The sequence below is a fragment of the Arvicanthis niloticus genome, chromosome 1, assembly GCF_011762505.2.
Source record: "Arvicanthis niloticus isolate mArvNil1 chromosome 1, mArvNil1.pat.X, whole genome shotgun sequence".
NCBI classification, from domain to species: domain Eukaryota; kingdom Metazoa; phylum Chordata; class Mammalia; order Rodentia; family Muridae; genus Arvicanthis; species Arvicanthis niloticus.
In genome coordinates this window covers 84,753,038-84,768,770 of record NC_047658.1, presented here as the reverse complement: position 1 = coordinate 84,768,770, position 15,733 = coordinate 84,753,038, and positions in this window count along the sequence as shown.

Below are 15,733 nucleotides of genomic sequence, written 5' to 3'. Positions count from 1 at the left end.
AATCCACAGAAGGAGACATCTGTCTCCACATGGTACAGTGATCGCCAGGTAAAAGTCTCCAGCACGAGTGGAAATTACATTCATTTTCAGCTGTCTCCAAATCAGCGTATTTCTAGGTAAGTGAACTTCTAGTTCACAAGTCTCAGTGAATCCGCAGCTGACTGAGTTGCTCATTGGCTTTGCAAGGCCTTCTTCCTGCCAGCCTGTACTCTGCCCTGTCCTGACCACTTTGGCCACACCTTTCCATTGCCTGTGCAGGATGAGACAAAGGGGAAACCAGTATCCATTAGGAGAAATCACAGGCATTCCAGTGTCAGACTGACAGCAGAGGAAGCTGAGATGAACAGGAGGGAGGGGTGTAGTGGGTGCTGATGCTGACAGGAGGGGCTGCACCGTGATTATTGTTACCCAAGACAGTGATTCTCACATCTTGTTTGTTTGCTTTGCCTCCTGTCCCTCTCCTGGGATAGCTTCACTGGATTTTGAAGATGTCTCTGACTCAGAAGTTGTCAAACTATCCACCATTCTAGGGGCTCTAACTCAGCTGTGCAGCGGTAACAGTAAGTCCTCCCCTGTAGGATCCTGAGGACTGTTTAATGGAACACTGCCTACACTAACTGTAGGTCAGGGTTGGGAGCATAGGAAGCAGAGGCCCTCATCACTCATGGCTCATCACTTCATAAATATTTGTTTGGATTCTGCATCCAAGTCGTTGAAACAGGCGCTGGGGATGTTACACAAATCTTTTCTTTTTAATGTCCCATGAAAACATGTACTTCCCAGAAAACTCATAATGTATTCACTAATGTTGTTATACATTTCAAAATAAAATTTATGAAACTATTTTGAAAACCATCCAGGGAAAACTTTAGAGGGATTAAAAAGGAAGAGATAAGGCCAAATAAAAAAATTAATTGATTGCTCAAGAGTGAATAAAAAATATCATTTGATGGCCCTTAGGGGAGGTCCAGAGTCACTTGGGAGTATCTGATAAAACTGCCAGCATGGTAACAGGGGTGGAGGAGGCTGGAGGAGCAGACACATGATGGAAGATACAGTCCATGGAGCTATGCCTTGGGAAGAAAGAAAGGCTAAAGGATAAATCAGAGACAGAGGTCAACAAGTGTTGACAGATCATGAGACCAACGAGGCTTGGAATCTAAAATATACAAACAACCTTTATGAAACAATTAGAAAAACCAAGGGAAAGAAGGCAAAAGAAATTCTCACAGAGGCAACTCAGATGGAAACAAACACAAATATCTCTGCAATACACGAGGTGACCCGCCTTTGACCCTTTAGTTCCCGGATAAAGACACACACCGCTTATATTTATAACCAACCTTAAACAGCCCAAGAGCTGGGCAGATACCTAGCTTCAATGCTACTAGGACCTACTTTCCCATCGGCAACTCCAAGTTATTACTTACTACATTTCATTTGGGCTGCTCTTAACCCCAATAGGCTAGCCCTCAGGGCTACATTTTCTCAACTCCTAAGCCATAGGGATTTCTCTTTCCTCCTGCATCTTCTTCTTTCTTGTGGTCCCTCTCAGACCCCAAGCCAGGGAAACCTCAACCCCACCTATGTCTCTTCTGCCCAGCTTTTGGCTGTTGGCCTCTTTATTTACTAGTCAGACATAACTTGGTGCCAAGGTGTATGTGTGGACTCTCTCATCTCCAGGACACACCTACACTTAGCATTACAATAGACAACAAAAGAAAAACCTCAACAATTCCCCTTTTTAGTACAATAAAACCTCATTTTGAAATTTTTTTTTTTGCTTACTCTTCTTTCATACAATCCATCCTAACTGCAGTTTTTCCTCCCTTTACTCCTCCCAGTTCCCTCTCCTCCCTCAGATTCACCCCTACTCCACACTTTCATGCCCCAACACCCTCATATCCCGCATCTTCTCTCGGAAAAGAGGAGCCCTCTTAGACACATCAACTGAACACAGTACAGCAAGATACAACAAGATACAACAACAAGATGATGTACAAACTCTTACACCAGAGTTGGGCAGGGCTAACCAGTAGATGGAAAATGGTCCCAAGAGGAGGCAAAAGAGTTATAGATACCCCAGCCCTACTGTCAGAAGTCCCTCACCCCAAAACCCCAATCCAAATACCATAACATATATCCATAGGCTTTATGTGGGCTTGGTGACTACCACTTTAGACTCTTATCCTCTAGGCACCCTGCTTAGTTGATTCCAGGGGAAATACTCTCCTGATGCCCTGGTCTTCAACCCCCTGGCTCTCATAATTCCTATTTCCTCTCTTCCAAGGGGTTCCCTGAGCTCTGAGGGGAGGGACCTGGTAGGAGTTTCCAACCTGGACTCCCTAATTTGACCTCTTTTATAAGCAGGAAAAAAAACCCTTCAGTCTAGAAGATGAAATAGTGCTTTGTACCAGAGATATAAAAAAGGAAAAAGATGGCTAACAGCAAGAAGCATGAACTTGGAAGCCACACCCTCCTTCTTGATAGGAGTATAGACTGGCAGGACCACCCAGACAATCTCCCCGGATAGGCTTCTGCCAATTTAAACATCAACTATTAATTTCTACTAGGTATTTGTGTCATAAGAATTTTCACATGTCCAAAGTGTATGGTATCATGGTTGTGTGAAGAATTAATAAGTCAGAGACTGTTTGGGTGTCCATCAGGGGGCTAAACAAGCAGGCTAACATAGATGTGCATTGTAGAAAATGGAAAATTGTGTGGTGAACATAGTGAAAGTAATATGGATGAAACAAAAGACAGTGCTGAATGAGGAAAGCCCCAGGGTGAGCTTCTAGTATGATGCTATTCATGTTGATGGAAATGTGAAAAAAATTGAAATGATTCTGTTCCTCACATTTGCCTGCACATACCAACCACCTGAGAAAGGGCAGCCCCTGAGGAAGGGAGATGATTTGGGGGAACAAAATGGATGAGCAACAAAATAAACTAATAGCCAAGTAAGACTACCATTGGCCATTGATGACGTGCCATGGATCAGGGAATATGACTAATCCATCTCTGTGCCCCTGAGATCCAATAAACAAACAGGTAATCAATTAAAAAGATAAGGAGAAAGTAGCTCACGCAGAAGGAATGATGTGCAATTTCTAGATACAAAACAGAACAGGGTATACCGGGACTGCAGAGAGCTCAGAAGGACTGGTATGGAGGCTCTCACACAAGGAGGGGGTAGAAGCAGGTTACAGAATCCCTCAGTGCCATACTAAACAATCTGGCTGTATCCCAAGGGCAATAGAGAGCCACTGAAGAATGATAAACAGCCGGATTGTGTTTGTAATCTTACTCTAAACTCTGATGGCAAAATAAGCCAATGAGCTAGCTCAGAGGCTCAGGCATTCATTTGTATTCCTGAACATGTTTATCAAGTGTTAATGAAATAGACTGTTGGCATCTTAACGCCCAAATCATGGACCTCATTTTTTTTTGGTCCTGCTTTTAAATCAATTGTGAGATAATCACAAACAGCTTCTACAGCAGAAACGTACAGGGGCAAGCATGGAGTCACATGTCCTAACATGTGACCTCTGGCTAGGATGCCCGAACACTGACAGGGTGTCATCTTCCTTCCTTGTCAGACACAATAGCACAAGCTCTTCTGGCAGCGAGTGACTATGGGGCTACCATAATAATCAATTCTCAACCTTCATAACAGTCTTGGAAGTGGCATTGTTTACAGTGGAATGGAAGTTCCTATTAATACTTTCCCCATTTCAGGGTCAAGGAAAAGAAGAACTCATTCATGATCATAGTCCCTCACAGTGGGGAAGGCTGCTGCACTAGTTCCTATCTGTGGCAGCAGGGGTAGGAAGTTACTTGACTACATCTTAGGGACCATGAAGTGGAGAGCTTGCACTGCAGGTAGGGCTAGCCATAACCCTAAAAGGCTGTCTCCAGTAACTCCCTTCTTCTAGTGAGGATCTGCCTTTTAAAAGTTCCACAGCCTCTCCAAACAATGCCAACTGCTGGATAACAAGTGATCAAACCATGCCCTTGTTGGGGGTGGGGGTGGGGCATCTCACAAACACTGGTAACAAAGATGATACTAAAATACAGACAAAGCTGTTTAGTAATTTGGTCAAGGCCACTAAGGCTTAGCAGAAACTCAAGCTGAGGCAAGGCAGGCGGTTTTGTTAACAGGCCACGGACTGACTCTGTAAGCACACCTCACAGCATTGCTTTTCTGTCCTAACATTGAGGAAAGTAGCACAGTGATGCAGAAGCCACTGTATATGGTCCTCCTGGCAACAAAGAATCCCATGCTAATTGCTTCTGAGCTACACTGGAATACACAAAAGTTCGGTTTGATCTGAATTTTTAAAATGTTGTGTTAACATTCCACTTTAAATAATATCTTGAAAATGTTATCAAAAATTACAGAAATTTTGTTTCTTGTGAGAAGTTGAACTATGTGACGAGATTGTCCTCCTATCCACTTTTGGAAAATTTCAGTTAGAACTGCATGACAGCTATGTAGGCAAGGCAAGGGTCTCCCATTCCTCCTTAATACACCTAACTCACTTGTCTTGTTTCTGCTGGCTGCCTACCCCTAATGATTTAATGCCATGACCCATCATAGGTAACCCATAGTCCAATTGCTGAGAAGATGGCCTGGTCCTTTCCTCAGACTCCAGTTCTGAACCATCTTGAGATTGAATAAAAATGAAGAAGATCTTTCTGGTGACTTATCTCCTGGGTTGCAACTCTCATTGGCTATTTCCTCTTTGGTCTCAATACCTTGTTTTATGAAATTGCCAAGGGGCACATGAGAAAATATCATTAAAATGTGAGCTCCAGAGTCATGCCTTCAGAAGCAGAGCGTGAGGCTTGGCTCTTCCAATAACTCTCAGTCATTCAAACCTAATTACCAAATGATTTTTAATCATTGTAAAATAAATTCACTCTTCACGTCTGGAAATGTTAAAGCCCTAATTTAACAGCAACAACCTAAAAAAAAAAAAAAGCTCTCTAATGGATTTTCACTAAGAAACAGAACATAGCCCATGTTGTCAGCTGTTCAATAATTTAACTGCAAATGAAGTGTGCAAAATACAATATTTGTGTCATAAACCACTGGGCTTGTCACAGAATAGCTTTCTGAAGAGCCATATTCTGGGTGACATGATGTGGGGGCTGTGGAGTTTCTAGGTGGAAGTGTAGAGGCTCCTCTTGCTGAAAAAGAGAAAGTTGCACTTCACCCAGCAACAAAAGTACAGGGTAGCAGTCACTCTGGATTCCACTGTCTGGAAGGAATGGCTGTAGGTCATGTGATTCTCTATGTCATGAGATGTGGCTTAGGATACTTCTATAAGATCTAATTATCTGCAGGCTTTAATTATATTTTTGTTATTCTAAGGTCAACACCCTTCCTTACGAATATGCCCATTTTGGGGGACTGGGGAGATTGTTCAGTGGGTAAAGTGCTTGTCACATATGCATGAGGGCCCGAGTTCAGATCCCCAATAGTCACATTAAAAAAAGAGGTACAGTAATATGCATCTGTAATCCTAGCACTCAGGAGGTAGAGACACACAGATCCCTGGTGTTCATTGGGCAACCAGACCGGCCAAATCACTGAGCTCCAGGCTCAGTGTGGGATCCTGTGTCTTCTTAGATATTCATATATAGATGTTTATACATAACCCAGGGCTTTGAACTATTGGATGCCAGTAGCACACCTTGGTCTGCTCATGACAACAAAAAAGCGGCTTCCAGGGAGGAGAAAGCAAAATCGCCCCAGCTTAGAGCCATTGGCTTAGTTAGATAATTGGAGATTGGAATTAAATTGTGAATTCTCTTACAAAGACATCTTCAAGGCCCTTGAAACTCAGCTTTAAAAAACTGGAGGTAAATTCCTTTCCCACTAAGTATGGGTCTACATGATAGGAACTGAGACCTCCTGCCCACAGTCAGTGAAGACCTGAAGCCTGGCATCCACTGCTATTCAGTACTCCATGTTAAGACTAGGGTTTCTATCTCGAGTCATGGCTTCAGATGGCTGATGTCCTCATCTAGTCTTTAGTAGCCACCTCATGAGAGACCCTGAGCTGAAATGATGCTTGGACTTCTGGGTTCCTGACCTTTGGAAACAGAGGTAGTGAATGTTTGAATTTTAATCTACTAAACTGGAGGTGTTTGTTATATGGCAATAGATGATTACACACACCGAGTGACATGCTTAGTGAAGAATCAAGTTCTACAGTCTGGCTGGGTCTTGGAGTGCATGACACAGAGAGAAGATAGAGATATAAAGGTAGGGAACAGGAAAAACAAAGAAAAGTCAGTTTAAATGCATGCTCATTGGAAGTGACTTGTCAGGCTGGTGGTTAGCATAGCTTACAGAGGTCACAGCTAGGAAAGTGAGAATCACGTATCCCAGCAGCATGCATAGTGGCTTCCAGCAGTGTGAAAGCTAGCTAGAGGGGTGAAGCTTCCAGGTCAGTACCAGCTTAACCATTGTCCTCTAGAAACAGCAGGGTAGCCCCACATGTGTTATGTCCTCACAGAAATTTTGTTGTCATCTAGTTCAAGCCAGAAAAAAATCCAGCATGAAAATAGGAGGTGGCCATGAAATCCTATCCCTAGCCAAGGAACTATTGACAGTCAATATCTGCTGGGGGAGGCAGATTCGGTTTTCTTTAAGAATGTTGTCCCTAGTAAGTTGACCATGCTCCAGTGGGATGCCTCACATTCATGAATATATGGGCTTGGTGGGTGAAAAACAGAAAATAAGAGGACACAAAGTTGGGAGGGTAGGAAGGGAAGGGGAAGTTGGATCCAGGAAGATACGGGGAGAATGAATGTTATCTAAACTAACTATATGAAATTCTCAAGCAATAGAAAAGAAGTAGGGGAAACTATGTGCTCAGGAGTTTGAATTTTATTTAAGGGGGACCTGGAAGCCAAGTTTAGAAGGAGCCAGCTAGCAAACTATGGGGACAACAAGACCTTCCTGCCTCTAGTGTGCACAAATATGAGATCACCACTCCTCCTGCAGTGTTAGCATAAAGGACAAACACCAAGGCAGAGAGAAGGCTTCTATTTCCTTCTGCTGCCCAACTGCTCAGCCCAGTCCTCTGCCATTCTCTTTCAGTAGTATTGTTCCCACCAGGGACACACATATGTACTCATAGACACACACACACACACCCTGACACAGACACACATGCAGACACTGAGAAACAGACACATGCATGCACATACATAAACACACAGGGAGACACAGACACACTGAGGGTCACAGAGACACAGTGCTTTCCACATGCACATGTGCTTCTGTGTGTGTGCACACACAGGTACACCTGTACACATGCACAAACAGACACAGAGGCACAGAGACACACATGCACATACACACACATACAGACACACCTGCAAAAACTCACATTCACACACATACACATGAACACATCACACAGACACATACAGCCAATCTTTTTACTCTGAAGACTTAGTTCTATCAGCTATGTTTTCTTAGGCTTTCTACGTTTGCTAGTATAGAAAGGCTGTCTCTTCACCTTTTGGAATTCTTAGTCCGTTTTTCTGCATTGAAGGCATTCTTCATCACCTCCAGGCTGGACACAGGTAAGTCTTATACATTCCTGGTCTAGTCTGGGTAGCTTATTACCTGAGAACTGGGGAGACTGTTCAGTATTGATCTATCAATGCAACTATTTTCCCACATAGAGAGTTGAACCCTCAAATGTATTTGCGCTCTCTCTCTCTCTCTCTCTCTCTCTCTCTCTCTCTTTCTCTCTCTCTCTCTCTCTGTGTGTGTGTGTGTGTGTGTGTAGTCCAGTGGTCAATCTCAAGTGTTTTTCCTTAGGAATGCTATTCAACTCGCTGTGAAATAGTGTCTTTCATTGTGACCTGGAACCTATTGCTTCAGCTAGGTTGGCCAGCTAGAAGACTTGGGAGATCTTCCTGCTTTTCATCTTGGTTGCTGGGATCAAAAGCATAGGCCATTGTTTCTGGCCTTTTTATGGATCCTGAGGCTCAAACTATCTTAAGTTTGTACAATATGTACAAAACAAACTGAGCCATCTGCCAGCCTAGAATCCGTATGATTTTTATCTCCAAAGATGGAGAATATGTAATAAATGGTATGTATTGGACAAATGGATGAATAAAAGATCACTGAACTGTTGCTGATGTCCATGTTTGAAGAAATGCAGACTTCTCTGTAGTTGACTAGCTAGGTGGTTTATTGTGGAAGGCTTCTGAAGAGAAATAAGCCTGGCATGCAGACACCTCATCTTAGCCAGTGGATGAATATACTTTGTAGCCAAGCTGGGCACAAACATGTATACAGCATTACAAGGTCTTACTATTCTCCACAAATCACCAGCTCAGCTTCACAACAGACCAAGAGGTACTACTTTCACTTTGAAACATGGTCTACTTTCACTGACTCATGGGCAGAAGCCCTTTCCCACTGATGTCCTCCATTTTTTTCTTGTATAACCCTGGTCATTTCAAACCACGTTGCACCTGTTAACTCTTTGCAAGCCTTTAACCATTTGTGGCTGAATCATTTGGGGGGAACTGGGCTAGTCTTAGAGATACAACAGGTCGGAGCTGAAGGCTCTTAGCTCTGTGAATAATATCAGTGCAAAGCAGTGAAAAACTTGACAGAGGGCAGCATGCCAGTCCTTTGGCCGAATTCAGCTTCTTTCACACTATTAACTGTGCTTTAGATGCTTATAGAAGTCCCTATGGAGTATCTTCCATTTCACTTCCTGGATGGTTGTACCTTAAACACTTTCCACATATCATAATCAAGGATAGGTGTGTTGATCCCCAGTACAGAAGAAGACAAAAAGACACTTAGATGAAGGCTGGAGGGGAAAGGCACATTGCGTATGGAGTTTTTATTTTGTTCTGTATTGAGACAGGGTCTGATATGTCCCAGGCTCACCTCAACTCAGTGTATAACAGAGGAAGAGCTTAAATTTCTGGTCCTCCTGCCTCTACCTCCCTAGTTCTGTGGTTACAGGAGTCACCTAGTTCCTGAGGGGCTGGGAGTGGAACTCGGGGCTTTGTACCTTGTATGCATCAACTCTATCAACTGAGTTAATGGTAATATGCCAGGTAATGGGCTTCCTCTATCTCCCTCCAGGGAATCTGTACTAGGTCTGTGTTGGCCTCAAAGGTTGAAACCCTGGCATAACCACTCACAGCTTCCCTGAGTTGTGTGTGCAAGGTTTCAGGCTCACACATACTCCCTTCCTTATGACTGTACACTTGGATGCTGCCTGCTGGATCACCAGGGCTGTCTGTAGTGGGGCATGTCAGCCTTCACTTAATCACGAGGCTCCTCTCTCTCCCAGCAGCCCATCAGCTGGAGTGCACTGCTACTTCTTGCCAAGAGCCCTCTTACCCATCAGGGGAAGATAATGCCTAGCAATCATTTTGGCTTTTCCAGACTTAATGTTCTCTCTCTGCTCAGGTCCTTCCTGCCCCACTGAAAAGTGTGAGGATGCTATTTTAAGACACTCTTTAGTACCAAAATATCACTTTGAGGTACTCATGTTCTTCCTTCCAATAATCTCTTTTGTTTGAGGCAGAAAGGACTTATCAGGCAGGACAAGGCATGGCTCCCTATAGGAAGCAAGGCAAGAAACAACATGGAGTTCCTTCCAGGACCTCAGTGTATCCGACTCCAAATGCGGAGATGTTGTGTGCCCTTTGTCTTTCTTAGTCTCTCCTCTTCTTTACCCTAAACTAGGGACAAGGGACAGGCACAGCAGGGATTCTGGGCCCTATGGTGATTGAAACATCAGAGCAGAAAGAACAATCTGAGAATGAATGAGCCTGACTCAGAAGGAGCCTTGAATAGGGAGGGGCCAGAAGGAAGGCGGGGCACTGGAAACTGGCTTTTGTACAGTGGCAAAAGGGAAACTGAGTCTATATCTGAAGGAGGAATCTGGGGATACCATGCACATGGGCATATCCAGGAGAAATAATTCCCTATTATCAGTCCTTCTAATCAAGAATAACTTACCAAATGTATACTGTGGGCAAAGGCAATGACATTCCATTTACAAGATCCAGCTATGGAAGACAGATCTATAGCAAACTCTTGTTAAAATCAGAGATGTTAAGATACTTGCCTGTCACCTCAGAGCTCATGCGTGGTAGAACTGGGGCTCAAACTCAGGCTGGAGCCTAGAACCTGAGCTTATTGTCTTCTGGTAGATTAGCTCTGCCTGGAAGTCTACGACCAGTGTCTTGTCTCGGTGTCACTGGCTGCCTACATTGGCTTTGGAGCAAGCAACTCCCACAGACAGCTGTCTAGATGGAGCTGATATTATAAATGGTATTATGAAAAAATAAGGATATGGCTTATAAATCAGGCAGAGGAAACTTATGATTCCTCTGGACACCCCAATCTATCTCCCTATAATTGCCTGTATATGAAACGCCTGTGTGAAGTTATCCGACTATTCCCTGAGTCGCCTGCGAAGGTAAGATTGCAATTTTTAGCGACCCTTGTTACACAAACCAAAGCAATCTGTTCCACTTTGACGCCCTGACACTCTGGGCTTGCTAAAAGGGTGGAGGCACAGATACAGAGGCATTGGGGTGACCTTCCTCTTCCAAAGGAAAGTTTGAATGGGTAGCGAGGATGCACTTTTGGTGCAGAAGACAGCCCCAACTCCCAATCTAACTACACTGTACCCACAGCCATAGGGATACTTTAAAAGAAAACCACAGCTGCTTTCCCTTAAACCATCTTTAACCTTTAGTTCCTGAAACCATAATTAAAAATCAATTCTGTCTTTTTTCGTAGTAAATCTGACAGTAATTCTATCTCTAATGGCAGAGCCAAGATAAATAGTATGTCAGGTAAACTCAGTGGGAAAATGACGTTTTCATTAGCAATGTACTGGGTGTGAGATTTCCACCATGATATAGTGTTCTGGAAAGATCCAGGGAAACCACCCACTACACTTGAAAGGGCAGCCTGTTCTGCTAATTAATGGGGGACACCATAGGGATTAAATGAATACTACCCAAACTATTTTAGTGTGCTCAGCAGTGATTTTGTATGCATCTTGCACAGAGAAAATAAGTCTGGGCCCAAAACAATAAACAAGCTGACATAACAAGATGACTGCAGCCCATTGCAGTCCAGAAAAATCTAATCTGGTCTCCTAACAGTGTGGCAATCTTTATTGTGACCATACAGGTCCCAATTCATCAGCCCATTCCAGCAAGCCATCCTAGCTAGTAATCACTCACTTTCAGGGTAGCCTCAGAACAGGTATTGACCGTAGAGAACACCAATTCATCCTGGACTCTGTCTCCCTCCATCAGGATTTTTTGGCAGTCTGAGAAGTAGGCTGGGAAAGAAAAATTTGGCTTATGCATGCTGGCTTCTCAGAGTGACTTAGTGGGAAGAAAAATAAGAGGGCAAGAAAATCTAGCTAGAGTTAGACACAGCATCCTATCTGTCCCTGCTAAACCCCAGGCATGCTGCTGGTGGTCCCCATCCAGGCAGAGCAAGGCAATCAAGGATTCCCACTAAAGGGGACTCCAGTGCAGATTGTTTGCATTTACTTAAGACTTAAAATCATTTCCTTACTTAAGTCTTGCATCAAGGCCAACATACAGGTACCATCATTAGCCCTCTCCTTTGCAAATGTCAATGCTCAGGCTGAGAAGTGACCCACATGAGCTAGGGAATGACTTCTGGGAGGGCTGTCTAAACTCATAGTTCCCAAACTTTCTTAAAAACTGAGGAGAGAAGCTGGGAGATGGACCAGCAATTGAGTACTTGCTTCTCTTGCAGAGGATCTGAACATGGTTCCCAGAATCCACGTGGAGGTTAACAACTGCTGGTAACATTAGCTCCAGAGGATCTAACATCTCCTTCTGGCCTCCTCAGACTCTCCACACATGCATATATGTGTATGTGTGTGTGTGTGCCTGTGTGAAAACACACGTAAGTAAAAGGAAACTTTAGAAATGGTGATAAAATTCATAACACAAATTTATCTTTTAGAGTGTCAATTCAATAGTAGTTTGAACATTCAAGTATTCACAGCCTTTGTCTTCATCTAGTTTGAAGACTAGTTCCTCACTCAGCACAGACTACTCTACTGATTAAACAGTCCTTCCCCCTTCTGATCATCACAAGTTCCTACTAGTTCTCTTCGTGTCCGTGTGGTAAATCTGTCAAACCCTAGCTTAGTCTGTTTTCTGTTACTATAGCAAAATAAATAAGGTTTTGTTATAAAACAACTAGGTTTACCTTAGCTCTTAGTTTAAAGGCTGAACATCCATCAAAGTAGGGTCATGTGTACTATCCTTGTATGAAAACCCTTATTGGTGTTACAAGATGGTGAATATCAACATGGCCTGTGCAAGAGGAGACTGGTATAACCACGGGGTCAGGCTTGCTGTCTCATAACAATCTGCTCTTGTGAGAAGTAGTTACTTCAGACCAGCATTAAATAAACCCTCTCAAGCGTCATACCATTTCATTCTAACACCACCCCCACTTGTCCCCACCTCATACTGATCCCATCATCTCTGAACATTACCATTTGGGGGGACATATTCAACAACATCCACACCAAGGTAATCCATGATCTATATAAGAAGCCAGAGTTTCCCATTGAAGCTAAGGGAAATATCTTGGAGTTTTGTGGCTTCAACCTTTCTGAAATCTAAAAGATCTCTAGGGATCCTCTGGATCCCAGGGGACTATTTTGGGCTATTCTTAACAATACCTGCTATTAGGAGCTCTGCCACAGTGTTTTTTTTTTTTTTCTTTTTTTAATGTAATTATTTTAAGCAGGATGTGGCAAGGTCTCTGTGCCCTGATGAACAGGCATCTTGCACATTTTCAGTGGGAGGAGACAGGGACGGGGTCTGCCAGAATACATAATTAGCACCCTGCTTGGTGGTTTCTCCCTTTACACTGACCTCTATAGACATACAGGAGAGAGTTCTCTACTTTATGTCTCAGCTAAGGCAAACAGAAGCTATGATTGGATTTTACTACAGACTTTTGACCCATGGATAATCCAAATGTCAGGACAGCTGTCTGATTGAGAAAGGTCCTGTGATATTCCGGTGAGTAACTCAGCTGGGGCTGGAGCTGAAGACACCATGAGTTTTCCATCTGTACTCAAGTGGGTGTGTGCACAGGTTTAAGGCTGATGCAAGTGTATGTGGGATCACACACATGTGTATGTGTGTGCATATGGAGGTTAGAGGTGAGCTTCAGTGGTGTTCTCAGGTATCATCCACCCAGTTTTTTGGAGACAGGGTTTCTCATTGGCTTGTGGCTTGTTGATTTGTTTAGGATGGCTTACCAGTGAGCCCCTGGGAATCAGTCTGTCCCCACTGTTGGAACACTATGGTTATAAGTGTGTCACCTTTCTTTGCTTTGTGAAGAAGGCATATGGTGCCGAGGATCAAAATCAAAACAAGAGGAGGCTCTCTTGTTTGCATGACTTTACTGATTGGGACCTCCCCCCAGTGCCTACTTTCTGCCGGTGTCCTAGCTAGCTTTATGCTTACTTGACACAGGCTAGGGTCATCTGAGAGGAAAGATTCTCCATTGAGAGAACACGCCCCCTTAAGTTCCAGTTGTAGGTCCTTTTCTTAATTAGTGATTGATGGGGGAGGGCCCAGACCTTTGTGGGTGGTACCATCCTTGGACTGGTGGTCTTGGGTTCTATAGAAAGTAGGCTGAACAAGCCATGATGAGCAAGCCAGTAAACTGCACTCCTCCATTGCCTCTGCATCAGCTTCAGTCCAAATTCCTACCTGTTTGAGTTCCTGACTTCCTTTAACAAACAGTGATTGGAAGTATAAGCTAAATAAACCTTTTTCTCCCCAAGTTGTTTTTGTCACAATGTTTTATCACAGAAATAGTAACCTTAAGACAACCTAAATTTATTAATAGTGACATGCTAATCATTGCTTGGGCAAAACACTTCACACTCCTTGAATGAATGGCTATAAAGTTTGTCAAGTGACTAATGATCCCTTTGGTTCTGTTCATTGCCTATAGGTAGGGCCGAGAGTAGACATGGGTTCTAGATCTGGGTTGGGACAACTGGAGTTATCCATATTCTCTAAGGGATTGAGAATGTGGTTTTCCTATGCATGGTAGCTTTCAGATGTAACAAAATATCTGACAGAAATCAACTCAAAAGAAGGAGGAAAGGTTTATTTTGGCACATGGTTTCAGAGCATTTAGTCCATGGTCTGATGGCTCCATTACCATGGTCCCAAGGTGAAGCGGGTATCATGCAATGGGAACACGTAGTAGACAGGAATTAGAGAAAGAGAAAGCAAACGCCCTGTGATTAGACGTACCCTTAAAATCACTTCCTGGTGACCTGCTTCCTACAGCTGGTTCTCAACTCCCGATGCCCCACTGAATCGGGAATCTAACCCTGTATTAATCTGTTGGTGAAGTCAGAGCTTTTATGGTCTAACTAGCTCTCAAAGCCTTTGAATACTGCTGCATTGTAGATCAAGTCCTCAACACATGAACTCCAGAGGAATAGTTCACATCTACTTTTGCACATTTGTTAAGAAGCCACAAAATCTGGAGGCCTGCATGGCTTAAAATGGCATGGCTGACACTCAGATAGAGAACAAGAAGAAGCAAACAAGCACACGGACAGAGGGAGAAATATGGCCCTTCCCTACTCACACTGGTGACAGACTCCTGGCCTCTGCAGCTCTTGTTCCTTGTTCCCTGACAGTTAGAGCTGGAACTTCAGCCACTGGATTCATAACGATACCATTAAGGTTCTTTTGGCCACAAATGTCAAAGTATCATATACAATTGGACTGATTTGATACCAAGGGAGTTTATTGGTTCACAGAGCTACAAAGTCCATGGAGTAATGGCCACAGGGGCACAGTGTAATTGTGGTCTCCTCTATCCCTACAGGTCTCATATGTGCATTCTTCTGGACCAGTTTCATTTACAGACTCCCCACAAAGCTCTCAATAATTATGGCTCAGTAGGCTGGGAGGTGGCTCAGTGTAAAAGCTCACACCCCCTGTGAAAGCATGGGGGACATGGGTTTGAATCCACAGCACCCATGTAAAAAGCTGGATATCTATGGGTTATAACCCTAGAGCTGTAATGAGACAGGGAGACAAGAGAATGACCGGAGGCTTGCTGGTTGTTAGCTTGGCTCTAGATTCAGTGAGAAACCCTGCCTCTGGCTTTTGCATATAAACTCAGGTATACATGATGCACAGGCAAACACACATACTTATACAGAAAGAGAGAGAGGGATAGAGGGATAAAAGGAGAGAGGGAGAGAGAAAGAGGGAGAGAAAGGGAGAGAGAGAGAGAGAGAGAGAGAGAGAGAGAGAGAGAGAGAGAGAACATTCTACTTTAGTAATCACAGTGAAGAAAACATCCTTCATACACATTAAGGTTTTGGAAAATTGAGAAGCTTCCACTTACTGAATGATTTGTGCCACATATTCACCTATGAACCAAAAACTGGGTCCCATTGGTTGAAACTCTACCCACTCTCAGAACTCACAGTGGACCCAGCCCCAGCTAAACCATAAGGACTAGGAAGAAGCAGGCAGGCAGTCCCAATGGAACAGTGAGATGCTGTTAAGACAAAATGGATGCTAGGCAGGCAGTAAGAGAGACCATCTGTCAATTCTGAGTCACTAAAGAAACTCTTAAGTTAGTCTGGGCAGGTTTCTGGTT